The 27,363-nt window shown below is 56.0% G+C and overlaps 1 long non-coding RNA gene across 1 annotated transcript; it reads left to right on the top strand.

Moving 5' to 3' along the window:
• The first annotated feature begins 11,110 nt into the window (after positions 1–11,110).
• On the top strand, positions 11,111–26,448 carry LOC120874153. The gene is made up of 3 exons (XR_005723596.1): positions 11,111–11,123; positions 15,717–15,719; positions 26,071–26,448. It is a non-coding gene; the product is annotated as an uncharacterized LOC120874153 (long non-coding RNA).
• Positions 26,449–27,363: the final 915 nt, after the last annotated feature.

Below are 27,363 nucleotides of genomic sequence, written 5' to 3'. Positions count from 1 at the left end.
ACAAATATTATGTAATGTTTTTCTCTCCCCTCCCTCTCCAAATAAAGACAATAAAATTTAAAGACATATATATATGGAGGAAGTTCCCTGGCGGTCCTGAGGTTAGGACTGTCAGCGTTCACGGCTGAGGGCCTTCATTTGGTCTCTGGTGAAGGAAATAAAATCCCCCGAGCCACACAGCCACAAAAAGAAAATAAAACCCAGAATCTGGAAATACCCAAGACTCTCATTTTTAAATTATATTCACTTTTTAATTATATCCTTACTACCACACCTGAAGAATCAGTCAGTTCAGTTCAGTCGCTCAGTCGTGTTCGACTCTTTGCGACCCCATGAATCGCAGCACACCAGCCTCCCTGTCCATGACCAACTCCTGGAGTTCACTCAGACTCACGTCCATCGAGTCCGTGATGTCATCCAGCCATTTCATCCTGGGTCATCCCCTTGTCCTCCTGCCCCCAATCTCTCCCAGCATCAGAATTTTTTCCAATGAGTCAACTCTTCGCATGAGGTGTCCAAAGTACTGGAGCTTCAGCTTTAGCATCATTCCTTCCAAAGAAATCCCAGGGTTGATCTCCTTCAGCATGGAGTGGTTGGATCTCCTTGCAGTCCAAGGGACTCTCAAGAGTCTTCTCCAACACCACAGTTCAAACGCATCAATTCTTCGGCGCTCAGCCTTCTTCACAGTCCAGCTCTCACATCCATACATGACCACAGGAAACTCACATCCATACATGACCACAGGAAAAACCATAGCCTTGACTAGACGGACCTTAGTCGGCAAAGTAATGTCTCTGCTTTTGAATATACTATCTAGATTGGTCATAACTTTTCTTCCAAGGAGTAAGCGTCTTTTAATTTCATGGCTGCAGTCACCATCTGCAGTGATTTTGGAGCCCCCAAAAATAAAGCTTGACACCGTTTCCATTGTTTTCCCATCTATTTCCCATGAAATGATGGGACCGGATGCCATGATCTTCGTTTTCTGAATGTTGAGCTTTAAGTCAACTTTTTCAGTCTCCTCTTTCACTTTCATCAAGAGGCTTTTTAGCTCCTCTTCACTTTCTGCCATAAGGGTGGTGTCATCTGCATATCTGTGGTTATTGATATTTCTCCCGGCAATCTTGATTCCAGCTCGTGCTTCTTCCAGCCCAGCGTTTCTCATGATGTACTCTGCATATAAGTTAAATAAGCAGGGTGACAATATACAGCCTTGACGTACTCCTTTTCCTATTTGGAACCAGTCTATTGTTCCATGTCCAGTTCTAACTGTTGCTTCCTGACCTGCATACAGATTTCTCAAGAGGCAGGTTAGGTGGTCTGGTATTCCCATCTCTTTCAGAATTGTCTGCAGTTTATTGTGATCCACACAGTCAAAGGCTTTGGCATAGTCAATGAAGCAGAAATAGATGTTTTTCTGGAACTCTCTTGCTTTTTCGGTGATCCAGCGGATGTTGGCAGTTTGATCTCCGGTTCCTCTGCCTTTTCGAGTCATTTCTTTATGCCTCATTGGTGGAGATGTGAGGTGTCAGTGACCACTTGCCTTTGTGGCCGGAGGCAGCTGTGTGTATCGTGGCTCTTAGCTTTGTCTAATTGTGTGTGTTTATACTGTGTTTAGGCTTCCCTGGTGGCTGAGATGGTGAAGAATCTGCCTGCAATGTGGGGGACGTGAGTAGGGGATCCCTGAGTAGGGAAGATTAGGGAAGATCCCCTGGGGAAGGGAATGGCAACTCCAGTATTCTTGCCTGGAGAATTCCATGGACGGAGGCGCCTGGTGGGTTACAGTCCATGGGGTCTCAAATGACTGGACAAGACCAGGGGAGGCACCTGTGATTTTTTTGTGCCACAATGATCTTCACATCTGATGCTTACTACAGGCCACTTCTCTGGAGGGCATGCAAGTTTAGGTCACAGGAATAAGATGAGTCAGATCCAATGTGAAAAGAAAAGCATCTCCCACGTACGAGGCAGACTTGCTTCCCGTGAATGGAGCCTGGACCGCCTGCTCAAAACCCACCAGGCCCTGGCCCCCTCCTGCCCTCCTCACCCAGCCCTGCCTGACTCCACCGCTGCCCGCTGCCCAGTCAGCCCTCTGGCTGGGATGATGAGATGGTGATGGCAGGGGTGGCCCACGACTTGGCAGGGGCCGACAGGGAACACCACCATGTCCCCTGACACCTAGAGTTCTCGGAACCCACTGGCTGTGGTTCGGAATGAAGAAAGGGAAATGAGGCCCATTTCCTGGGCACTGGGGGCGGGGATTTTTTTTTTTTTTTTAATCTGGATCGAAATATTTAGCCCTGAGTAACGCCTCCCCTGACCCAAGGCCATAGCAAAGCCTGTGAATGCATGAAGGTTCCAGGTAGCATGGAGGAGCAGGGCGCCTGGAGCACAGAACCGCCCACGCTGTGCCTGGAGGTGCCGCCCCAAGGGATTTCCAAGAGCTGATTCCCAAAGCTGGGCTTCTAGGAACCGCCCAGCCCCAGGCCTGGCCTCATAATTCAGGGCACTGGCTGGTCTGGGCTTCCACACTGGGCAGGATGGGGACGCAGGGTTTCTCTTTACCCGGCTTCACAGCGTGGAAGTTGCGACGGGTCCTGTGTGTGTGGAGGACTGAGGGGGAGATGTAGGGAAGGCCTGGGGTGCTCTGGGCCAGCAGGCAGGGCCTGGTGGTGCTCTGTCCGCCTGCCTGTCGCTCTGCCTCCATCTCCAGCATGAAGTGGGTGAGCAGTCTCACCTGTGGGCTGACCACTGCCTGTGGAAAGGCCCCTGGGAGCCGGGGGGAGAAGTTCCTTCCCGCTGGACAGGCCAAGCACACGCTGCAGGCTCCTCAGATGGGGCTGGAAGGACCTGGGTCGCCCACTTCCGACCTCATTCATTCAGCGTTCAGGGATCTCTCGAGGGCCGGTGAGCAAGGAAGGGAGGAAGAGGACAGGCAGGATCCTGGGGAGGAGATAAGACTTAAGGAAGGGATTACCTGTCATTTCTTCAATCACATGGTGAGACATGCCCCACGGGAAAGGACGGGGAGCAGGGAGAGCTGAGAGCAGCGGCAGCGCTGCCCCGCGGTGGTCTGATGGGGAAGGATGGTGGGCGAGAGCTCGGCGTTGTGGTAACCACACGGAGGTGGGGAGACCTGGCTGCCCCCCAACTCCACACTAGGCCTGTCTGAACAGACCTGCTCAGGCACCTGAGTCAGCCACCAGCATCCCCGACCAGACCTCATCTCCTGCACTCCACTGGGCAGTGGGGGACCCAAGGTGTAGGACGTGGTCTCACCCCGAAGGAGAGGGCGTGCCAGGCACAGCCCCACTCGACCGGGCGCCCTGGACCTCTGGATCAGCCCCCCATCCCCAAGTACATTTTGAGTACCTCCCTCCACGCGGTGGAGGGTAGAAATATCCATGTCCCACCCCTGGTCCCCGTGAAAATCTGACTTTGCAGATGTAATCCAGTTATGGATGTCACGATGAGACCATCCGGGATTTAGGGTGGGCCCCACATAGAGTGAATGTGTCCTCACAAAAGGAGGAGAGGACACAGACCCACAGGGGGAAGGTGTGTGAGGATGGAGGCAGAGGGCAGAGGGATGTGGCCATGGCCCAGGAATGTGCGTGCCTGCGTGCGTCACTCAGCTGAGTCTGACTCTTTACGACCCCATGGACTGTAGCCCGCCAGGCTCCTCTATCCACGGGATTCCCCAGGTAAGAACACTGCAATGGGTTGCCATTTCCTCTTTCAGGGGATCTTCCCCACCCAGGGATCTCCTGTGACTCCTGCACCGGCAGGTGGATTCTTTACCATCTGAGCCACCGGGGAAGACCAGGAATGCCAAGGAGTTTTGGCCACCACAGGAAGCTGAGGGAACATCACGGAAGGGACTCTTTCTCGGAGCCTCGCAAAGGAACCAACCCTGCTCACACCTTCGTTTCGGATTTCTGGTGATGGAAGCACTTCGTCAAAAAGTCGAGGGCCCCCAGAATAGGAGAGAATACGTTTCTGTTGTCTCAGGCTGTCCAGTTTGGTGGGGCGGTGGGGGTGGGGGGTGTTCTTGGTGGCTCAGTGGTCAAGGATCCACCTGCCAGCGCAGGGCCTGGACAGTTCCAGCCCTGGTCCGGGAAGATCCCACGTGCTGCGGAGCAAACAAGCCTGTGTGCCACAGCTAGAGAGTAGTCCCCGCTTGCTGCAACTAGAGAAAGCCCTTGCAGCGACGAAAACCCAGCGCAGTGAAAAATATCAACAAATAGAATTATTTCAAGGAAGACGCTGTCCAGTTTGTTCCAGGAGACTAGCATCAATATAATAAACACTCCCTCTTAACATCCATGTGGCCGTAAGACCGCAGAGCAGGAGACACACAGGGAGATGGAGAGAACGGTGAGGCCCTGGTTCCCGGTGGGCAGCGTGGAGCGGAGCTGGGGGCAGGGGGCACTGGGAGGTGTGATCCGTCCTGGCGCGTTTTAGTCCTCCGGTGGGCAGCGGGACCTGCGCGTCTGTGTTACTGTATTAAGAGTTTCAGCTCTGTTCTCTTGTATAAATGAACTATTTCAGGATGGACGTCTTTTTCAGAGGGCCCAGGATGTGGAATCCAGTGTTGAGCTTGTTTTCTGTACACTCCTGCCTGAGGCTCAGGCTGCTCACACGGGGATAAGCGATGCTGGGGAGAGTCAAGCGCCTGGTCCAAGTGGGCACGCCTCATCAGACCCCCAGGGCCAGTCCCGAGACAGTGCAGGTTACTGCCAACAAGAGAGGAAAAGAGGGGTCCTTTCCATCAAACGATTTAACACCCGTTGACAATATAACTTTGACGTCTGTGTAAATATCTTAAGACAGAAGACACTCTGCCTTTGCCCGAAGGCTGGAGTGCTCTTTACACCCAGGGATCTATGCCTGTGGGTGGCAGAAAAACAGGTTTTCTCTCGCCCTTGACCGATTTCTCACCATGCAATATTGATATTGCCTCTGGGGGCCGGAAGCTGTGATCCTGCCTACCCCCACCCCCACCACACACACACACACACACACACACACACACACGGATGCTTTCCTCCTTGCTGTGCCTCCTGGCAGTATCTTCAAGCGATGGCCAGCATCTGCAGGACAGGGGCAGCCGCCGGGGTGGAGACCACCGTGAATCCCCTTTGAGGCCCGTCCCTCCGCTCAACGGGCACCCTGACTCCAGAAAGCCCGCCCACTGCAACGTGGGCTGAGTCAGGGCTGGTTCCTCCCCGGCTTCTGACACACCTGGGCTGGAATCCACAGCTCGCCCAGCAGCACTCACGCTGGCCGCCCCTGTGGCCCTCGAACCTGCCAGGCTGGTTCCCACCTCCGGGCTTTTTCACTGGCTGTTCCCCTTTTCCCAGAACACCCTGGCCTCGCCTCTCTCATGGCTGACGTCTCCCCATCGCTGAGTTCTCACGCCGTGGAGTCACGTCTTCCAGGAGGTCACCCGCCAAGCAGCCCTCTCGGCCCTCGTGTCTAGGTGCAGCTCCTGGCCCTGGTCCCAGTGGGGAGGGCGAGGCCAGAGCCTCAGGCAGTGGGGCTGCGAATCCAGGTGCTGAGAGAGGAAGGAGGGGCGGGGTCACCAGGCCACCTCCTGCCTCACTGACTGCAAGCCCGTGACGTTCTGTGGGGCCAGGTGACGAGGACACAGTGGGGACAGGACATGGCCTCAGCCCTCAAGGAACCTTCTTTCCGTGGGAGCAGAAAGAGTGCAGGGGAAGGGAGCCTGAGGGGAAAGCACCACCCTTGACCTGGGGAAAGCAAGGCGGTCTTCCTGGAAGAGGAGGCGCAGAAGGCGGGACAGAAAGGACGAGTGAGAGTTAGTCATTTGTGGAGAGTCAGGGAGGAAGGTCCAGGCAGAGGGAGCAGCAGAGCAAAGCCTGGGGGCAGGGCCTTCCCTGAGGCTGGGTGTCTGCAAGATGCTTCAGCATGTTTTCTCAAAGAAAGGCAGGAGGGACAGGCTCAGCTATGCCAGAATTCCCAGAGAAGCAGCTTCCTCCCTCCCACCCTTCTCTGCCCCCGCCGCCCCCACCCCTGACAGTGAGGAGACCCCCAAGCCAGGCTGCTGGGAGGAGTGGGCCCTGCCCCTCCTCATGCCTGTAGGCTCCTCCCCTCACAGCTGTGCCCCGGGGCTCAGGGGGGTGTGGGAACAGAGCCTCGGGCTCCCGCCCACTGGCCAAGCAGCAACCTGCCTGGAGATGACAGGCTGCAGTATCTCATGAGAACAAGGATGAGGACCCCTAATAAAAACAAGAAAATAACCCAACTAGACCAGCAAACCTCACTGCTGCGGGCGGCCAGCCAGGCTGAACTGGGGGGTGGCTCCTCCGGACTCTGGGCTGAGCTAAGCCCACCTGAGGCCGGAAGTGGAGAAGAAAGGGCAGGCTGACGGGCAGGGGCAGGGCTAGGGCATGGGGCCCAAAGGACAGCTGCTGGGCAAATATAAGGACCCTGGCGGCCACACGGAGGTCTGGAAGCGCCTGGCCTTCAGACCCCCCAGTGCCCTGGCCCTCGGCCTGTCCTTGCTCAGGCACACGGAGCCCAGGGCACAGGCCCCAGTGAGGCCAGACCTGAGATGACGGCCAGGGAGCCCGGAGTGGGTGCACAGGCCAGGACAAGCCAGCTTCCACGGTCCCCCTTGAGATCGGCCGTCAGCCTGTGACACTCCAGCCCACGCAATGGTGGCAAGTGACGACAGTCAGCCCAAGCTTCGGGCTCTGTGAGGTGCCGTGTCTCTGGGCCAGAGCACGGGGGTCTGGATCTGGATCCTGGCTTCCTCTCTTGCTGTGTGACCGTGGGTAGAGGCCTCTACCTCTCTGTGCTTGCTTATCTGCGGTCTAAGAGGTGGCGGGCAATCCTACGAGGGTTTTCCAGAATCCGCCCCTCCCCGCAGGAGTCAGGGGCCGGCTCAGGGGAAGGGGTCTGACGTCATCGATGGAAATCAGGTCTCCTGCGCTTCTGGGCAAGGTGGGGGGCGGGGCGTGCTTGGGGACGACGCGCAGAAGGCCATAGGGCCAGGAGCACAGACAGCGGAGGCTGGACGCCCTGGAGGCCCAGCCTGGGACCTTCAGACTCTGCTATGGCTGAGTCAAAGGGAGCTCTCGGGGGCCTGGGGGCTTGCTGAGCAGAAGCAGAGACCACACTCCCCAAAGGAAAGCGGTGGACGAGGGGCAGTGCCCCCCACGTGGCATCGCTGGCTGCCTCCTGCCCGCAGGGGTCCCTTGACTGCAATCTCCCCGCCCCCATGTGACTGTGGTTGTTACTAAGCAGTCTTCCTCCTTCCTCCCTCAATCAGGGGCCAGGGGCAGGGGCAGGGCAGGTCTCCTTCCTGGGGGCTCCGTGTGTGCCCCCGTCCTGGGGATGGAGCAGGAAGGCGATGATCACTGGGGCGAACAGCAGCCGGGAGCCCCTTCTCCGGCACTGAGGACCTCGGACAGTAGGGTCCCGGGGGCTGGGCGCGTCACAGTGAACAAACTGCGGGTGAGGGTCCCTCACACAGAGGGGCTTCCTGTCCTACGTGGAGAACTGACAGCATCAGAGAAAGAAAAAAGAAAAGAAAGTGAAGTCGCCCATTGGTGTCCGACTCTTTGTGACCCTGTGGATTGTAGCCTACCAGACTTCTCCATCCATGGGGTTTTCCAGGCAAGAGAGCAATGCATAAACAGAGGCACTTCCCCCGCTGGCCTCAAAGAAGGCTCCAAGGCCAGTATTGAAAGTTAAAAACAAAATCCCGGGCCGTCTAGGTTTTCCCCTCAAACTGCTCTCTTTCCGGAACCCAGAGCCCCCAGCTCGGTGAGGGTCTCACTTGGTACCCGGAGCGCTCAGCCCTGCTGACCCCATATCCATTCTCCCTCCCCTCCTCACCCTATGGAGAGCCCCTTAGCCATCGGGATAGCAGGGGGCTTCACCCAGGGCCTGCCCCTCCATCCGTATCCCCAGGGGCATCTCACCCTCTCCTGACTAGGCAGTCCCTGGAATGGATTGAATCGTGTCTCCCCTAAGATTCAGGTCCACTCGGAACCTCAGAATGTGAGCTCATTTGGAAACAGGGTCTCTGCAGATGTAATTAGTTAAGATGGGGCCACATTGGAATAGGGTGGACCCCAAGTCCAGGGACTGGTGCTGTTATAAGAGAACCATGTGAAAACACCCAGAGGAGACGGTCAAGTGCCAGAAGGGGGCAGAGACCGGGGGGTGCAGCTGTAAGGCAAGGGACACCCAGGATCACTGGAAAGCACCAAAGGCCGGAAGATGTAAGAAGGATCCTTCCCTGAGTCCGCGGGGGAGCTCAGCCGTGCTGACACCTTGACTTCAGATTGCTGGTCTCCTGAACCACGAGAGAATAAAGCTCGGTTGCTTCAAGGCTCGCAGTTTGTGGTCACTTATTATGCCAGCCTCCAATCCGTATCCCACTGCGACCCGGAAGGTCACCCGGCACATCCCCCTGCCTGTCACACGCTCCTCTGTGGACATCTGTCCCCATTCCAGAACTCCTCATCCCGGGAATCTCATGTGGGCTGCCCAAGCCAGAGCCCCTGACTCCTCCCGCCCTCCACCCCGACGTTGACATCTAGTGACTCACCCAGCCCTGCACATTCCACCTCCAGAAGCTTCCTTAAAAGCCAAAGAGATGCAACCAGATGCAATCCCGAAAACTTTCCGACAGGTCCCTAGATCTCAAAACAAATAAAACCCAACTCAGAAAGACATTCCTGGAATAACTGGGGAAATCGGAACTCAGCCTGGACAGCAGATGCCGAGCGGTTGACTCTGCAGTGGGATACTGGTCTTGTGGTTCGGGGGAAGATGACCCGGAGCCAGGAGATTCAGCTGAAGGAATCGTGACGCACCGCCAAGTGGTTCAGAGACAAGAAATCGACCCGTCTCGCTCTGTGTCTACTGGAGGAAGGCAAAGCGGGGAACATGGCCATGCTGGTTGAGTCCAAGCGGAGGCCGTGCTCGCCAGCAGTTCTTCCAACTTCCCTGCAGGGTGAAACACGTCACGATAAAGAGTTGGGGTCAGTGGGTGGGGTCGGGGGGGGTGCGGTACGTCCCTGATGGCTCAGTGGTTAAGAATCCATCTGCCAACACAGGGAACTCGGGTTTGATCCCTGGCCCAGGAAGATCCCACGTGCCATGGGGCAACTAAACCCGTGCCCACAACTACTGAAGCCCAGGCACATAGAGCCTCTGCTCTGCATCAGGACATGGCAAGGGGAAGCCGTGCTCCGCAACCAGAGACCAGCCCCTGCTCCCTGCGACTAGGGAAAGCCCACATGCAGCCAAAAAAATAAAATTAAAAAAATTACAAACAAAAAGAGCTGGGGGAATCTTCTGAGCTCATCCTGTTCTCGACCCTGCTGTCCCTGCCCCACCCTGGCTAGGGCATCTCTGCTCCAGCTCTCCAGAGGCCCCCTGGCACCATCACTGCCCATCCCCACCCATCTCCGACTCCCATCCCCTCCAGCCCACCGTCCAGGCTGCGGCTGAACTTAGGGCTTCGAACCAGAACCTTAAGCTGCCCTTCCGTCCTTGACGCCCTCCAAAGCCTGCTCCTTGGGACAGAGTTCAAATCCCTTACGTGATTAAGAGATCCTTTGTCAACTCTCCAGGACTGCCCTGCTCTCAACTTCAAGCTCAATGTTCCATCACACTCTCTCCACTGGCCTTTCCTCCCATCCTTCACCTGACTTTTCTGCAAGTCACACGTCACCACCATGGGCTCTGTGGAGCATGTTCACTCGGCACACAGTCTGGCAGCCAGAATGCCATGTGGAACGTACGACGTGATGGCCTCTCTCCCCCACCTGACAGCCGTCCCCAGGAGGGGAAGCACTCGGGCTGCACCATCGTTATGCCCTGCCCTCCTGGCAGGGAGCACGGTGCATTGTGGGTACTCACTAAATAACCAAGTGGATGGCTCTATGGGGGCTGGATGGCGGATGGATGGGTGGATGGATGGGTGGATGGATGACCTAGGATGAACAAAGGGGTCGTGAGACCCTGGAGGAGGTGGGGGTCAGGTTTGCCTGAAGAAGGCCTGGGAGAGCAGCTGAGAGCACAGCATCTAGGGTGAAGCTGCGATTTGGTGAGCACGCCCTCTTTCCTGGACGCTAGGCCCGGTTCCTGACGTGTGTCATCTGCCTTCATCCTCACAGCAGCCCTTGGAGTGAGACATCTTCCCCTTTCCTGAGTCTGGTTTCATTAGTAATTATTGTTTTAATAAAACTTTTATTGGGAATCACACAGACACACTGCATAGACGGGGACCCATGCCCGGGATCCGCAATGACCCCCAGGGAGCAGAGACCGAGAGAACAGACGCACTCACGCACTGAGCCGCCTTCCCGCACACCTGAGACTAACGTGCGTGGAAAATCAACCGTACTTCCCCAAAAATAGCCACAAAAAGCAGTGACCAAAAGTCTCTCAGCACTTTTTTTCTAAAGAAATTCCTGTTTTATTTGGTCTTCACTGCGGCACACGGGCTCTGCCATCTTCTTGCGGCCTGTGGGGTCCAGTTCCCCGGCCAGGATCAGATTGGAGGGCCCCGCGACGGGAGTCCAGGGTTTTAGTGACTGGACCATCACGGAAGTCCCTTAAAAATTTTTAATTAGCCAACATTTGCATATAATACAGCATTTAAAAGGTACACAAGGATGTGTGTGTGTGTGTGTTGCTCAGTCGCCTCCGACTCTTTGCGACACCATGGACTGTAACCCACCAGGCTCCTCTGTCCATGAGGTTCTCCACCATGGACTGTAACCCACCAGGCTCTCTGTCCATGAGGTTCTCTGGGCAGGAATACCAGAGTGGGTTGCCATGCCCTCCTCCAGCGGGTATTCCTGACCCAGGGATTGAGCCTCTGTCTCCCGCAATGCGGGCTGATTCTTCACTGTCTGAGCTACCAGGGAAGCCCACAAAAGGATAGGCAGCGAAAAGTACGTTTTCCCCACTGCCAAGCTCCTGGACCGCTGTGGACACAGGATCTCAGTAACTATGCGTTGAACTGAATGGAGAAACCGAAGCTCAGAGAGGTTTGGGAATGTGCCCGATGCCTCACAGCAGTTACGTCGGCAAAGTCAGGGCTATACTCAGGTTCCGGCAACTCCTGAGCTGCCGTCTCAGCCTAGGAGGAGAAGTGGGGTGAGGACGCCAGCCCTGGTGGGCACCACAGACAAGCGCGCAGAGGCAGGCGCACCGGGGCACGTTTCGGGGACAGGAGCGGGGCGGGGGAAGTCTGGCCAGAGGAGCGGGCTTGTGTCGGGAGACAGACGGAGCTGGAGTTGGCACCAGGCCTTCAATGCCAGGCCCAGGAGCAGGCAGGGGCAGCTGGCTCTGAAGGTCAGGACTGGGAGCAAGAGAGCCAGGTGGAGGGCCAGGGCAAAGGTGGTGTTTGCAGAGCCGGGCGGGCAGGAGGCTGGGGCGAGGCAGCTGATTTTCCCAAGTGGGGCGAAGCCAGCTCCTGAGAAACGAGCCAAACAGAGGAACTAGCCGGGCTGCAGCGCCTGCACCTGGCCCTACCTGCTCACGCTGGCCGCATGGTCATTAATCACCTCCTGGCCCAGGGAAGGAACGTGCCGCCCTGCCCCCGCGGCCAGCCTGGTGGCCACGGCAGCACCTGGCAGGTACCGGGCCGCACCGGGCGCTGACCCGAGGCTCAGGGCGAGCGGTCTGGGTTCAGCGGCTCACAGGGGCCCCGCGGCCACTGTGTTAGTGGGGTGTAGGGGGTCTGAGCGCCTCTGCCCTTCCTCACACAGGCAGGGGGAGGGTGCACTGACTTAGGATTAGGAGGCCTAGCTGGCTTTGTCACCAGACAGCTTTGTGACGGGCCCCAGAGCAAACTCCCTGCCTCTCTCTGAGTCTCAGTCTCCCCTGCTATGAACTGGGATGATGACTCCCCCGAAAGTCTGCCGGGAGACACTCTGCCCGCGGCCCCCAGGAGGCACGCCATCAGTGTCATTCCAGTCTCCTCCCTGGGCCTGTCTCCATCTCTAAGGATGGTGGTGAAGCTAACGAGGCGTGGCCAGCTGAGCCTATGCAGAGGTGGAGGGTGGGGTCCGTTCCGTCCTCGGGGCCTTGCACACGTGCGATTTGTTTCTGAGGATGAAATCTGCAGTGCGGTGGGGCGGGGGGGACCATCATAGGGGTGTTAGGGGCTCGAGACTTGGGGAGTGGATGAGGAACAAAGAGCCCTGGGCTCCTCAAGGGCCAGCGTCATCTGGGACAGCTGGGTGTTCTGGGTGGCTGTGGGGGGAAGGCGTGCCCCTAGGGAGTGTCAGGGAACTACAGGGTGATGGGTGGCTTGTTACAGTGATTGTGGGTCCTACTGGATATTTGAGGGGAACAGGGGCAAGGTGCTGATCGTTCGACACATTGCTTTTCAGGCACATGAAATGGGCTTTAAGAAGGGATGCTCGTTGTAAAAAGAGTCGGACATGACTGAAGCACTCAGCATACACACAGGCAGTGTAGGAGTATACGTGTCAACCCTACTTTCTCAACTTGCCCTACTTTCTTGGTGGCTCCAACGGTAAAGCTCTGCCTGCAATGCGGGGGACCTGGGTTCGATCCCTGGGTTGGGAAGATCCCCTGGAAGAGGAAATGGCACCCCACCCCCGTACTCTTGCCTGGAAAATCCCATGGAGGAGGAGCGTGGTCGGCTGCAGTCCATGGGGTCAGAGAGTCGGACGCGACTGAGTGACTTCACTTCTTTCTTTCTCCTTCCCCTGCTGTGTCCACCAAACCATTCTCTATGTCTGCGTCTCCACTCCTTTCCTCCCTTGCAAATAGGATCACCAGCACTGTTTTTCCAGATTCCATACGCGTGTGTTAACACACGATACTTGTTTTTCTGACTTACTTTGACCTGTGTAACAGGCTCTCGGGTCATCCACGTCACTACAACTGACCAGATCTGTTCTTTTTTACGGCTGAGTAATGGGCATTGGAATTCGTACACAGGCGACAATACGGATGAGCCAGGAGGACCTGTACTGAACGAAAGAAGCCAGGCGGGCAGGGACAAATCGCGAAGAATTCCACTCCTACGAGGTCCCCAGAGGCACCGGATCCACAGGGAGAGACAGCAGGGTGGTGGGGACTGGGGGAGGGGACAGGGAGCGAGTGTGTCGGGGGACAGGGTGTCAGTTTGGGAGGATGGGAGGTCTGGAGACGGCGGCGGTGATGCTGGGCAGCAACGTGCGTGTGCTGACTGTCCCTGAGCTGTGCGCTCAGTTTAGGAAGGTGAATTCTGTGTTGTGTGTATTTCACCCCGATTGTAAGGCGGTGGGGGGCTCAGCGCCCTCGGTCCTGATCCTCAAGGTCGAGCTGGCAGGGAACCGCGGGAAGCTGTTGCCTTTCTGGCTGACGGGACTGTGGACGGTGTCCGGGGGAATCAAGGGCCCCATGCCCGCGTGGCTGGGGGTGGGGGTGGAGCTGGGGTGGGAGACAGTGAGAGAGACACGCGCAGAGGGGTTGGGGGGCTCAGGGGTCTTCCCCACAGCTCCCTGCGCCATCCACTCAAGCAGAGTCCTTTCCCTGCGTCTCATTCCCTGACGTGACGTTTAACAAATGCAATTGTGACCTGAGTAGATGAGAAGGTGGGCAGAGCAGTCATACTTGCAAATGTTAATACTTGGTATAGAATTAACAAAATTTAGAATTACACTTTTAATATGGTAAATTAATTTTTTGAAATTTATCTTATTGAGGCGTAGTTGAGTTACAACACGGTGTTAATTTCTGCTGTATAGCAAAGAGATTCAGTTATACATATATACACCTTTCCGTATTCTTTGCCACAATGGTTTATCATAGGATACAGTTCCCAGTTCCCTGTTCTTCACAGTGAGTCCTTGGTGAGACCCCTGCTAACCCCAGGCTCCCACCCCAGCCCTCCTCCAACCTCCTCCCCCTCGGCAGCTACAAGTCTGTTCTCTGCGTCTGTGAGTCTGCTTCTGTTTTGTAGATCCGTTCACTTGCGCCATGTTTTACACTCCACATGTGATGTGTCTTTCTCTGTCCTACTTCCCTGTAGCACGATCATCTCCTGATAATCTAGCACAATAATCTGTACGTCCATCCACATTGCTGCAAATGGCATTATTTCATTCTTTTTTACGACTGGGTAGTATTCCATTGTGTCTATGTACCATATTTTCTTTATCCATCTGTCCACAGACACTTAGGTTGCTTCCCTGTCCTGGGTATTGTGAATAGTTACACATACTTTAAAAAAATTATTTAACTTATTAATTTTTTTGACCACATTGGGTCTTAGCTGTGGCTCGAGAGATCTTCGCTGCAGCCCGTGGGATCTCTTGTTGTGACCCATGGGCTCGGTAGCCCCATGGCACACGGGGCGCTTCTGACTAGGGCTTGAACCTACATCCCTGCCTTGGAAGGTGGATTCTCAACCACTAGACCACCAGGGAAGTCCCTGTACTTTCTTTAAAAAGAAATCTTTCTTTTTTTCTGCCACAGTTGATAAGTCAGGGAGAGGAGCTGGATAGGCCACCTGAACCAGGGTGAGTGTGGGAAGAACCAGGAGGGCCTTAGGGTGGGTGTAGCTGGGAGTGCAGCGTGCGAAGAGTGTGTGTGACCTGCAGCTGTTGTAACAAATGGCCCCCCCGCAACCGCACGGTTTAAAGCAACAGAAACACATTCTCACGGAGTCTGTGGTGGGCAGGGCTGCTTTCTTCTGGAGTCTCTGGGGAAAGAGGCTGCCCCCAAGCCCCTCTCTAGCTTCTGGCGGTTGCAGAAAATCCCTGTCTTTCCAGTCTTGTGGCTGCCAACCTCCAACCTCTGCCTCTGTGCTCTCTCGGCATTTCTCCCGTGTGTCCCTATGTCCAGATTTCCTCTTCTTAGAGGGACACCAGTCGCCTGACTGGAATACGACCTCATCTTTTTAAAAACCATGTTATTTACTGTTGGCAGCACTGGGTCCTCGTCGCCGTGCGGGCTTTTTCTAGCTGCGGTGAGCAGGGGCTACTCTTGGTTGCGGTGCGCGGGCTTCTCATTGCGCTGGCTTCTCTTGCTGTGGAGCACGGGCTCTCGGTGCTCAGGCTTCAGTAGCTGTGGCACACGGGCTTAGTTGCCCCATGTGTGTGGAATCTTCCTGGACCAGGGATCGAACCTGTTATTCCCCTGCATTGGTAGGAGGATTCTGAACCTCCTGGGAAGTTTGACATGACCTCATCCTGATCTGATCACATCTGCAAAGACCTTCCACTTCCGAACAAGGTTCCCTTGGAGGGTCGCAGGTGGATGTAAATTTACTTGGAACACAGTAGAGGGGGGATCATGGAAGGGATCCCAGGCTAGGGTCTACTTTCGTGAAAGGTCATGGTCTGATTGCCTCTTGTTGGTAGAAAAGTTTCAGCTGCCAAGGCCTTCCTTGAGTTCCAAAGAATAAATTTAACTTAATCAGAGAAACGAGAAAATGCAGAAACAAAGGAAAATAGTCAAACAAGGCAAAACAGTGATAACTCAGCCACTGTACAAAGTCAAGGGCCTTTAGATCCTCCCTCAGGGCTGTAGGTAGTATTCTGAGCCATGGCCATTGAGCTGCTTTGCTCAATGGAACCCACACCAGGTGAAGCTAAACGTGTGCTGCCATGAGCTCAGAGACCCCAGACCGGCTGGAACCAGAGGGCTGATGATGCTGACTCCCAACTACCTCACTATCAACCATTCAGAAGAACGTCCACAAGCTGGTCTCATACGCTGCACCACCTCCTCCCCAGCGTGTAGCCTCTCCCTCTTTTCCCTGTGAAATCTCTACGCAAAATCTAGGGAGGGAGGAGCTGGTTTGGGTCCTGAGTCCACCTTCTCCCCAGGACTCCTGGCTTCCTCAATAAAGCTGCCTGTCCTTCTTCCCAGCACTTGCCTCTCAGTATTGGATTCTTGAGTGATGAGCAGCTAAACTGGGGTCTGGTAACAAAGAGAGCTGGTGAGAGGGATGGTAGAAAGGCTGACCAATAAGTACACACTCTGGGCCCAACTGTGCACAGTTCCCCGTGAGTAGAAATTCTTAACTCAGCGCTGCTGTGCTGGAGTGGGAGGAAACCAAGCCACAAGGCCCCCAGGATCTGGAAGGGGCTCGTCTATGGGGGGCTGCCTCACACTGACGGACGATGGAGGCGGAGCCCTCTGGCTGGGCACGTGTGGCCACCACGTGCTCAGCTGGCATGACAGGCAATGCCCTTGCAAGTGCTCAGCTCCCAGGCGGTGCTGCCGAGGCTCACCCGGCCTGGGCCACGTGCCCTGTGTCTGGCAGATGGCCACTCCAAGTGAACCGACAGGTCCTTACTTTTCCCAGCTGTCTCCTGGGAGTTGACTCCTGTGAATTATGAACAGGGTGTAAGCTGACCAAGGAAGGGGAGGGGAGGAGTGGATAGACCTTGGAAGCCAGTCAATCACGGCTGTAGTCACTGCAGAGATTGCTCGTGGAGCATCTACCATTTCAAGTGGTCTCCTCCTACAAACCCTCCTCTGCCCCTCTGAGGCTGGCGTGTTAGCGTCTGGGGCAACTATATTTTCCAAAAGATGGTTATGACAACATCTCCGATTCCACATGATCTTCTAGAACCTTCCCACTGCCCCACCAAGGAGTGGGGTCTAATTCTTCCACCTTTGAACCTGAGTGGGCTGCAGATTCACGCTGGCCGGGATCCCTGAGCCACTCGGAGGCGCCAGTAGGTGACTCGGCTGCCCTCGGGCCGCCGTATTGGGAGGAGGCCCAACCTGGAGGCCTGGATCCAGAACCCGCCGTGAGCCCTGCTGGGTCCCCAGCCCACAGGTGCCCCAGGAGACAGGACACGGTTGGTGTTTTAAGCCACTACGTGTTGTGGCCATCTGTTATACAGGAATAGATCACGGTGTCGACAGCCAGTTTCTTAGTGAGAAAGATGAGGCTCAGAGAGCTGGGATCAACTCACCCTGGGGCCGCACAGCAACCCAATGGGAGAGTCTGGATTCAAACCCAGTTTGATGACCTCCCAGACCAGGGTCTACACAGCTAACATTTTCTCCACCTGAATGTACGCACAAATGCATGTCACTGAGGCTGTCTGGGCCAGGAAGAAAGCCACTTAGGGGACATTCCTGGTGGTGCAGTGGTTAAGAATCCGCCTGGCCAACACAGGGGATGCAGTTACGATCCCTGCCCTTGGAGGGTTCCACCTGCTGCGGAGCAACTAAGGCTGGGGGCCGCAACCACTGAGGCCTGTGCACCCAGAACCTGTGCGGCCGGAGCAGCCCCGCGGCCAGCAGCCCGTGGCCCGCAACTAGAGAGTGGCCCCTGATCGCCACGAGAGAAGGCCTGCGTGCAGCAATGCAGACCCGACTCTGTCAAAAATATGAGCAAATAAACACAATTTTGAAAAAGCCACTCAAAGCCTTTGGTGCAGGTACAGAAGGAATAGTGCTGGGCTGGGGGCAGAGACCTGGGCTGAGAGGGGCGCCTTGCCCTCGGTCCCCGTCTTCACCCATCTGGTGTCTTGCGTGGTCGTTCCTTTGTTGATACTGCTTCCCGGCGCACCCGCTGTGTGCAAACTCCTGCTCAGCTAGGCGCTCAGAGTTGAACGTGACTTGAAGTTCCTGCCGCCACTTGTCCCTGGTCCAGTGAGTAAGACAGGCCCCTATCGGTCCACCACCATCTAGCCCCCGTCACGGGGGGACACAGTCAACACAGAGGGCGAGTCGCGCTGCCAGCAGGGCTGACGCTGTGTCTATGGGGCCTCTAGGGGACGCTGCCTGCCCAGGACGGTGGACTCCTTGCCTGGCTGCTCATTGCTGCAGCCCCCTTGCTTGACGTGTAACAACAGCAGCTAATGTGTCCAAGGGGGTGGGTGAGTGCTGGCTCTGTTCCAAACATGTAACATGCACTGATCGGTCTAACTCTTTATGCCCATCTTACAGATGAGCAGGACTGAGGCGGGGAGGAGCTATGTGACATGCTCAGGTCACCCAGCCAGCAGGGACAAGGCCTGGCTGACTGGGTCTGGAGCCTGTGCTTGGAGCCACAGACAGCGGGCGCTTGAGAAACATCTACTAAAGGCTGACCCAGGGTGATATCTGGGTGGTGGCTGGGTGTTGAGCAAGGCAGCAGGAAGTGGAATTCCAGAGGGTGATAAACATCGTCTGTGGCTGCTGGTTATGGCGGAGCCCGGGAGCCCCAGGGGAGGGAACAGAAGGCTGGTTTAGGCTGGAAGCAGGGGGGTCAACAGGCTTCATTCCCTCGTGCTGTGCTGACGGCCTCCAGGGTGTGTCCAGTGGGATGATTTCAGGCAGCAGTGAGGGAAGGACCTGGTGCTGAACAGCGTAAGTCACAAGGAGACAAAGATGTTCCCCTTCCAGTTAACCAGCAGTCCTGAACCAACTGAGATCGTTTCGAGGTCATGATGACAAATTCCTTTTTTGTTATTCTTTTTTTAAAAACAAGAGAAGCTCCTGGGTTCAGAGCCTTCAAGGGTGGCTAAATCTATCAACAGTTTTAGAATATTATTTTTCACTGCACTCGTTGTTATAGTCACCTTCTGCTTACTCCAAGTAATGCCGTGTTTCAGCCGGTATTAGGTTTATGGCAAACATCTGAAATCCCCAAGTCACAGAGGTTTCCGTGCATTTCTCTCATACAAATACAGTCCTGAGGTGACCTTTCCAAGGCTGGCAGGGAAGTTCCGTGACCATCAGGAACCCAGGTTTTTTCTTTCTTGCTGCTATACTCCCTCATGGTCCAATATAGCTGCCCATGCTCCATCAATCACATCTGCACTCCAGCTAGAAGGAAGGAAGATGGGGATGCTGAAGTGCATCCTTTTTAAAAAAATATACTTAAAAAAAAATATTCTAAGAAGTTCCAACCACCACTTCTGCCCATCTGTAGAACTTCGGCTAAATGGCCATACCTTGCTACAAGTCATATTGGGAAATATAGTCTGGATCTAGGCAGTGAAAACTTAGGGCTGTGGTGTAAAGTGAGAAGGTATGAACAGATACTGAGGACCCCCGCCATGTCAGCCATGTACTGCTTTCCTTCTGTGATGCAGAAATTATGTTCCTTTTCATTTAAAATTTGGTGACGAAAGAGAGCCACTTTGGAGGAAAAGATAAGAAAATAAAAGAACAGGTGGTACAGAGCAAAGACAAAACTTGCCAAGCTGGGGACTCCCCTGGAGGTCCAGCGATTGAGAACCCACCTGCCAATGCAGGGGGTGAGGGTTTGATCCCTGGTGTGGGAAGATCCCACACGCCACCAGACAACTAACCCGTGTGCCCCAACTACTGAGCCCACACTCTGCAGCGAGAGCAATCACCGCTCGCCGAAACCAGAGAGACCCAGTGCAGCACCCCCGCCCCCAAACTACCAAGCTGGCCCTGGAACTACTGACGCTTGGGAAACCTGCTGTGAAGAAGGTAACACGAAGTGGGGGTGTAAGCTCAGGATCAGGCTGGGTCTCAGGCCTGGGGGGTGTAGAGAGGGGACTGCAGGAGGGGAGACCCCGGCGGGGGTGGCGGGGGAGTTGGGGAGGAAGTTTGTCCCAGAAGAGAGGCTGAGAGGGTCTGAGCCAGGCTGAGGGGGCAGGGGGGCGGGTGCCAGAGTGAGGGGTAAAGTAGGGCATGGTGGCTACATGCCTGCTGAGAAGGGCTCCCCCGCACCCCCCCCCCCACACACACACCAGGTAAGCCTACCTAGGAAGGGCTGCAGGTTCCTGCCGGCCTGCTTGTTCGCTTTGGAGGGAGGAGCTGAGGTCGGGGGCTTGCGATGGGGTTTAAGAAGAAAAAGGCAGCTTGGAGCTGAGGCGGTGAAGTTAAAGGGGACCAGGTCAGAGGTCGGTAGGTCAGAGGCTGCTGGGGTCCGCTAGGCTAAGCCCGGGGCAGTCCTGAGTCTGATGTCCTGGTTCACCGATGCGGCGGGACTCATGACCTTGTCCGCGTCAGCTGCCCACGTCCCCACAGTCCTGGGAGCCTGCCCTGATCTGCCCCCCACCCCCGGGCCCCCTGCTGCGCCCTGATGTCAGGAGCAGGGCCTGGCACCAGAAGGGCCCCTGCGGCTGTGCCCGGACTCCCCCCAGCAAGTGTTCCGTGGACGGAGGCAGCTCCAGGTGGCAAGGGCTTGATGGCCCCAAATAAAAAGGGGTGGCGACAGGAGTGTGGCTCCCTGCTCTGCCCCGGTCCCCGGGCGGGAAGCCAGAGGACGGGCCTATTTCCAGCACTGCAATGCTTTGAGCAGAGTATTTTTGGAGCACACAGGCCTTATTTTAGCTTTTGGGGTCACTCCCGCCCTGTGGTGAAGACGGCACAGCCTTCCTCCCCACCCCAGGCTGGGCCACTTTCCCCAGGCCTGTGTGGGGACTAGAAAGTTCTGCGGGCCAGGCTGACTTGATTGGTCTGGCAGAGTGACGGGAGACCTCGTGCTGATCACCAAGCTCCTCTGCTTGGGGGAAAACAACCTCTCTTGATACAGTTCAAGGTTCTGTGAGACGAAGACAAGAGGCAAAGCTGCCATATAGCCTTAAGCAGGGTCATCTTCCTTCTAAGGGACAATTACCGCCAGTACATTTTTTTCCCTTGTAACTTTCCTGATCCTGCCTGGAACCAGCCCCACTCACCTACATGCTGCCTCCTGAACAAGCCCTCCAATTTCTTGCCTCCTGGCCTTTGCACTCGCTGTCCTGTGCCTAAACCAAGCACCCTCTAGCAAACTCCTATTAATCCTATGAAACCCAGCTCAAAAGGCCCCTTGTCTGAATCACAGTTGGATGTCCTGGATATTGCAGGGTCCTTGGAGTCAGGAGGCTTGGGTTCTCGTCCTCTCTCTGCCTGTGACCTGGCAGATCACTCTGACTCTCAGGACTTGTTTCTCCACCTGTAACTGTTTCTCTGTCTGAACATCAGCACCATGTTTTATTCATCCCAGGCCTCTCTTTCCTCCCCAGGGCCTAAGGCAGTCACTGTGCCAGGGTAATAATAGATCAGCACTAACTTCCCGATGACCTTGTCCTCTGGAAGTCCCAGGGGAAGGCAGAGTACCCCCCCTCAATTTACTCACAGGAAATCCAGGGTTGAGAGTTCAATACTAGTAAGAAGTAAGTGCCTGCAGGCAAAGGTATGACCCCTTCCTCTATGAGGCCTTGTCCCCTGCGTGGGTCCAGACATTGGATGCTCAGAGCCAAAAGGACTCAGAGCTCAGCTCTGGGGACCCAGCAGGTACAGGAGGCAGCTCAGTGTCACCCTCCTGGGAGGGGTTTGGGCACTGTCTCTCCTGCTGGAACAGAAGCGGCTCCTGTCCTGGTAACGTCTACACCGCATGCGCTGAGTGCTCACCAAACCCTTGCTGATGGGTGACTGAGCGAATGACGCTGGGCGGGCTCTTCACCCTAGATCTCACTTCCTTTAGCTTTTAAAGCTTTATTTCCTTTGAAGACAAGTGGCTGTGTCTTTAAACTTGTTTATAATATATATCAGGCTTCTCTGGTGGCTCCGTGGTAAGAATCTGCCTGCAATGCAGACTTGGGTTCAAACTCTGACCCCCTGGAAGAGGAAATGGCAACCCACTCCAGTATTCTTGTCTGGAAAATCCCATGGACAGAGGAACCTGGCGGGCTGCAGTCCATGGGGTTGCAGAAGAGTTGGACACGACTTAGCGACTAAAGAACGTCTGTCTGTATACACGTATACATCTCTTCGGCTGCCCTGGATCTCTGCTGCCGTGCGCAGGCCTCCTCTGGCTGCAGCAGTATGGGGCTGCTCTCCAGCTGCAGCGCCGTCTTCTCCAGTTCCAGGGAGGGAGGCCGCAGTAGTTGAAGAACGGGAGCTTCACTGTCCTGTGCGTGTGGGATCTTCCCAGACCAGGGATCGAACCTGCCTCCCCTGCATTCACAGGCAGTTTCTTAACCACTGGACCACCAGGGAAGCCCAAGTGTCTTATATTTTTTGACAAGTTGACATTTTTAGTTTTCTAAGCTGTCAAATCGATCACTTGATCAGTCTTTTATTTTATAGCCCTCTCATTGTTCAAGATGATAAATTCTCCTAGGGTTCTTCATTATTAAAAAAAAAAAATCCAAATTTTGTCTGCACCTAGGATTGACCTTGGTAGGAGAAAGGCAAGGATGCCATGCTCTTTCCCAGTTGTCCTAACCCCAGTGATTGGAGTTTCCCCCGTCACTGACTTGACACACCATCTTTATGTTCTAAATTCCTGTTTGATACCTTGGATGCTTTTCAGGGCATCAGAAAATCCAAAGTGTCTTCAAGAATTGTATAAAGAAGGGCTGGCAATGCGTTACGGAGCTCAGGTGGAACAAGCCACTTTGGACACTCAGGGCACTGCGCTGCTTGCTCCTGGCTCTGCTGTCTGCTACACAAATGCCCGTGTGGCCAGGAGGCTGCGCAGGTGTCCTTGTACCCGCCCTGAGCTCTCTGAACTGCCGGCAGAACCCCCAGCACCTGATTCCTTTGAGGCAGGCCGTATAGTAACCGGTCTTGTAGGTGAGCTCTTCTCAGCACCTTGGAGCCGCTCAGCAGCAGAGCCCAGCCGCGACCCTGGGCTGTTGGCTCCAGGGCACGCTATGCCTCTCAGTGGCACTGCCCTCTATCCCTATCACATCGCTCTTATTCTGTTGTCCTTGGCCTCTATGAGGGCCCCCATCGTGTGAGGAAGAGGAGTCAGTCTTTAGTCTTGTCCATCTCTCTCTTTCCCTGTGCTCCGTCGTGTCTGACTCTTTGCAACCCTGTGGGGCTGTAGCCCACCGTGCTCCTCTGTCAAAGGAATTTTTTCTGGCAAGGATACTGGAGTGGACTGCTGTTTGCTTCTCCAGGGGATCCTCCCGACCCAGGGATCTGACCCAAGTCTCTTGTGTCCCCTGCATTGGTAGGCGGATTCTTTACCACTGTGTCACTTGGGAAGCCCTTATTGTCCTCCTACTTATGTTCACCTGTATTTCCACAGTTGTCTGGTTTATGGTCTGGGCTGCAAATGACATCAGTGTGACCAGAGGACAGAGGACTCTGCTTTCTTGCAAGAAGATTCGGGGGCTGGGGCTGGGTCACACGTCTCGGTGAGAGGCATTGCAGCCGGTTCCCCAGGCATCACCTGATGCCTCCAAGGACCTTGGGGAATGACTGTGTGATCTGAGTTTTATATCGAGACAAGTTGGCATAAAGGTAAGTCATCTGAAACACACAGAGTCACTTGGGAATAATTACAATAATGACATTGTGACCTTTACCACATGCCAGTAACTTCCAGCCACTTACCACCTCTTGCCTCCTTGGACCCTGCAGCAACTGGCTGGGTCGGGGGGGGGGTTGCTGTCAGGGAGACAGGGAGCTGGGGCTCCACTGGGGGGTCACCAGCTAGAAGGGACCTAGTGGGCACCACCCCCCACCCCATCTCAGCTGTCAGCTGAGAACCTGAATGAAGACTTGGGTGTGTGAGCAGACCACACATTTTGGAGCACTCAGACCCAAGATGTGTGTGTTCTTCTGCACGTGCCATCAACCCTGCCTGGGGAGGTGACCCTTGGGGCGGCCGGCGGCAATTCAGGGGTGGGGGGCCTCCTTGGCTGGACTTTCTTGGGACTAGGCAGTGTGAAGGGTACCTGCTGGGTCTCCATCACCGCAGGGCCTGATGGGTGGAGAGGCCCCCTGCACTGGGCCTGGCCTTTTATCATCACAGCTGGCTGACTCACCTGCTCAGCAAGCACATAGTGAGCCTCGGCAGCTCTGGAGACCGCAGAAAAGAGGACGCGCGTCTGGTGGAAGGACAACGCAGCAGCAGAGGTCCATTGCGGGTCCGTGTGGTTGGACGAGGCCGCATCACACTGGGTGTTGGAGCCAGGTCTCAGGCCCCTCGGGACCAGTGGGCGCTTAGGGAACAAGCTGCCCGGGCCTGGGGGGCCCTTCTGTTCCTCACAAAGCTGGGATGAGGGCCCAGGACCTGGGAGCCCAGCAGAGCTGTTTCTGCAGCCGGAAACCCCTCTGGAAGGCTTAATGGGGACCTAGACTCCCAGAGATGGGCATGTTTCTATTTATAACAATGTTGCTTTGATGCACACATAAGCCAGATACAAACTTATGCTTCTAGCCCTCATAAAAGGCCTACAAAATTCACATGAGAGAGAAACGTGAAACAACTTAGACTAAGAATGTAACTAAATGGTTACTGTGAAGTAGGATTTTTAAAACTGTGGCACAATAATACACAACAGAAAATTCACCCTTTTCACTCAGTGTCATCAGCATTACCCCATCTGTCTTGAGAACTCTGTCATCTCCCCAGACAGAACTTCTGTCCCACAGAACACGTGTGCTGAAACAGTCGTTGCCTGCGTCTAGACTGTCACCAGGCAGGTGTGGGACGGGCAGCGTGGCTCCGCCTGGGTGTCCAAGTGGCCCATGCTCTTCCATGACGACCTCTACCCGATGGGCACCCCGCGCACACACTGAGCTGGCCTCTGTGCCCCCGTGACAACAAACGTGGTTGGCACCCACGTGGGGCTCTTGCCACGGTCTTAACTGTCACTGACTTAGGGAGCTGAGGGCTTCTGTGATGCAAAGGGTTTTCAACTGCAAGTTCTCCTCTTAAGAGGTTTGCCTTTCAGCAGATGGAGGGTGACTGGCCCCTTTTGCGTGTGTGCTACCCCGCGTCAGGCCTGCCTGTCTTGGTTCCAAAGTGCAATGGGCACAGAAACCCTGTGGTTAGAAAGCAGCCAGCAGGATGACTCAAGAGTTATCACGGAAATATACACAACTGAGAAACGTGTGGAGAGCCTGCGGTTTCTCAGAATACAGAGCGGGGTCTTTGGGAGGGCTGGACCGGGGCTGTCCTGAGAGGGGCGAGGCTTCGCTGGGGGAGGCGGGAAGTGCTCTGGAGGTCGTGTCCAGGGAGCCGCTGCTGTTACAGGGGAGCGCACGCCCCAGGGAAGGGGCCTGGGTGGAGCCCGAGGGCGGCCCACTTAACTGTGGTGCCGTCTGAGGTCTGTGGTGGGCAGGCTGGCCCGGTGGTGCCTGGAAACTGTGACCCGCCCCCTCGCACAGCAGAGTCAGCCCAGGACCTTGAGAAAGGGATGGGGAGGGGCCAGGGGGCCTCTGCTCTGCAGTGCGGTTTCGGGGTGGCTGTGGGGCTGCCAAGGAGGAAGGGGAGCAGGTGGGAGCCAGTGGGGAGAGTAAGATGGATGAGGGGCTGTCAACCCCTACCCCAAGGGAAGAGTCGAGGGCGTGAGGACCCTGGGTGGTCACCAACAGCTGTGTGCACCCAGAAGCAGGGCTGGGGGCAGCGTGGTGAGGAGGGCAGACTGGGAAACCGGGAAACCTGCAGGGCCGGGAGACGGGGTGACCCTTCATGTCAACAGACACCTGTTCAACACCCCTTCACTGCCAGTAAATCTCCGGCAGAGCACACACACGTGGACCCTTCTTTCCGTCCTCAGGGTAGAAGGACTGAGAGCAAAAGGTGCCTCTTTCGCTTTCAAGTCAACCGTGCGCCTTGCACGCGTGCTTTGTGTGCGTTTACTGGAAAAACTTCACGACAGAAGACTGACTTTTCGTGAAGCTGCCAGAAATCCCTGCTGAAACTGCAGCAGCTCCGCCGGGTGGGGTGTCACTGACTGGCCCCCAGGTCCCAGTTCTGATCAAACATGTCTGTCTCAGGAGGGGCAGTGAGAAGACCCCGGACAGGACTCCCCTGGCAGTCCAGTGGCTGGGACCGTGTTTCCACCACAGGGGACACAAGTTTGGTCCCTGGCTGGGGAACTAAGAGCCCTCTGTGCACAGTAAGGCTGAGTGTCAGGCACCGTGCAGGGCAGAATAGCACTGGACAGCCCTCTTGGCGCTGGCTGACCTCAGCTCGTCTTCAAGTTAAGAATGGCACTGCAGACTTGGACAAGCACTTCCGATTTACCCAATGGCCTCTTCCGAGAGTGGTGGAGCCACAAGGGGAAGAGCCCCCGGTGGCCCCCACGGTCTCTGTGACACCCAGGGCCGCATCTGGTGGACACCTGAAAGCCACACCACAGAAGCGGGGACACGGACAGCACACATGAAGACCACGCTGTGCAGACGCTGGCTGTACACCTTCCACCCCTGGGGGCTCGCACTGTCCAGAGCTGTCCTCTGACGCTGGCTGTCTACCTTCCATCCCCGGGGCCCGCACTGTCCAGAAAGCTGCCCTCTGACGCTGTGTACCTTCCACCCCTGGGGCCCGGACAGGCCCTGCTGCTTTCTCTGTCCACTCGCACTGTCCGTTCATGCCACCAACCTGCGCAGTCTCACCTCAGCGCCTGGAGGGCAGCCGCAGTGGAAGCTTCCTGACTGCTGACGGTGGAGCACCTGGACGCTCCCACCGGCCTGGAGCCCACCTTCGGGGGCAATGTCCTGTGCAAGTTCGCCTGCCACCAGGCTCTGTGGCTTTGCCCCAGTGGCCCACAGGTGCCAGGGCAGGCCACCTCCAGGCCCCGGGGAGGCCGACAGCAGTGCCTAGAGAAGGCGCCTCCCTGCCCTGACCTCAGGTCTGTGCTGTGATTAGGTCACATGACAGGTTTGCTGAGGCTGTTCCAACTGCCTCACCGTCCTGGGCAGGAGGGCAATCCCAGATGTCAGTGTCTGGGGGACAGTGCTTCACCCCCGAGGACGCAGACGGGAGTGAGCCAGTGGCAGTGCCGGGCCCAAGCAACGGAAAGCTCTGAGTGCTGTAAGCACATGTCCAAATGTCCGTGAGAACACCTGGAGTGACGGAGGGGCGGTCCCTCCCCGCTGTGAGGACCACACGGGGATGCAGGCCAGGTCTCAGGATGCTCAGGATCCTCACCCATTGGTAGCAGCATCTGCCATAAACCACGAGGGATGGGCACCATCTCGTAGTCTGCCTCTGGTCAAGACACGTGGGCACATTTCCCAGACCACCCATTTCCCAAGGCAACCCATTGGCCAAGCCCCGCCTTTACTGGTGGTGGTGATGTTACTATTACACACAGACTCGCCCTGACCCAAAGCCTCTTCAGCACATCACCCTGGGCTGGGCCACATGGCTCTGGGGCTGAATGGGCTCAGCTCCCAAACTTGTGACACGTGGTCAACGCCCGTGTTCCAGCCAGACTTTCGGAGCCAACCGAGCAGGGCCACGTCTGTCTCATCTGCTGCCTGGGCTCAGCTCCCAGCAGCGCCTGGCGCAGTCAGGATCTGCCGAAGGCTGGACCCACAGCCGGGCGGCGAGTGCTGTCTTGGCAACCCAAGGTCAAGGTGGCACGGCATGACGTCAGGAGCTTTCCCAAGGTCACAGCTAGAAGGCACGAGGCGGGGTTCTCTGATGCCTCCTGCAGGGAGGCAGGGCCCACAGCAGGTGAGGGCTGCCCT

Source organism: Oryx dammah, unplaced genomic scaffold (assembly GCF_014754425.2).
Source record: "Oryx dammah isolate SB20612 unplaced genomic scaffold, SCBI_Odam_1.1 HiC_scaffold_15, whole genome shotgun sequence".
Lineage (NCBI taxonomy): Eukaryota > Metazoa > Chordata > Mammalia > Artiodactyla > Bovidae > Oryx > Oryx dammah.
This window is presented reverse-complemented; position numbering and strand designations above follow the sequence as displayed.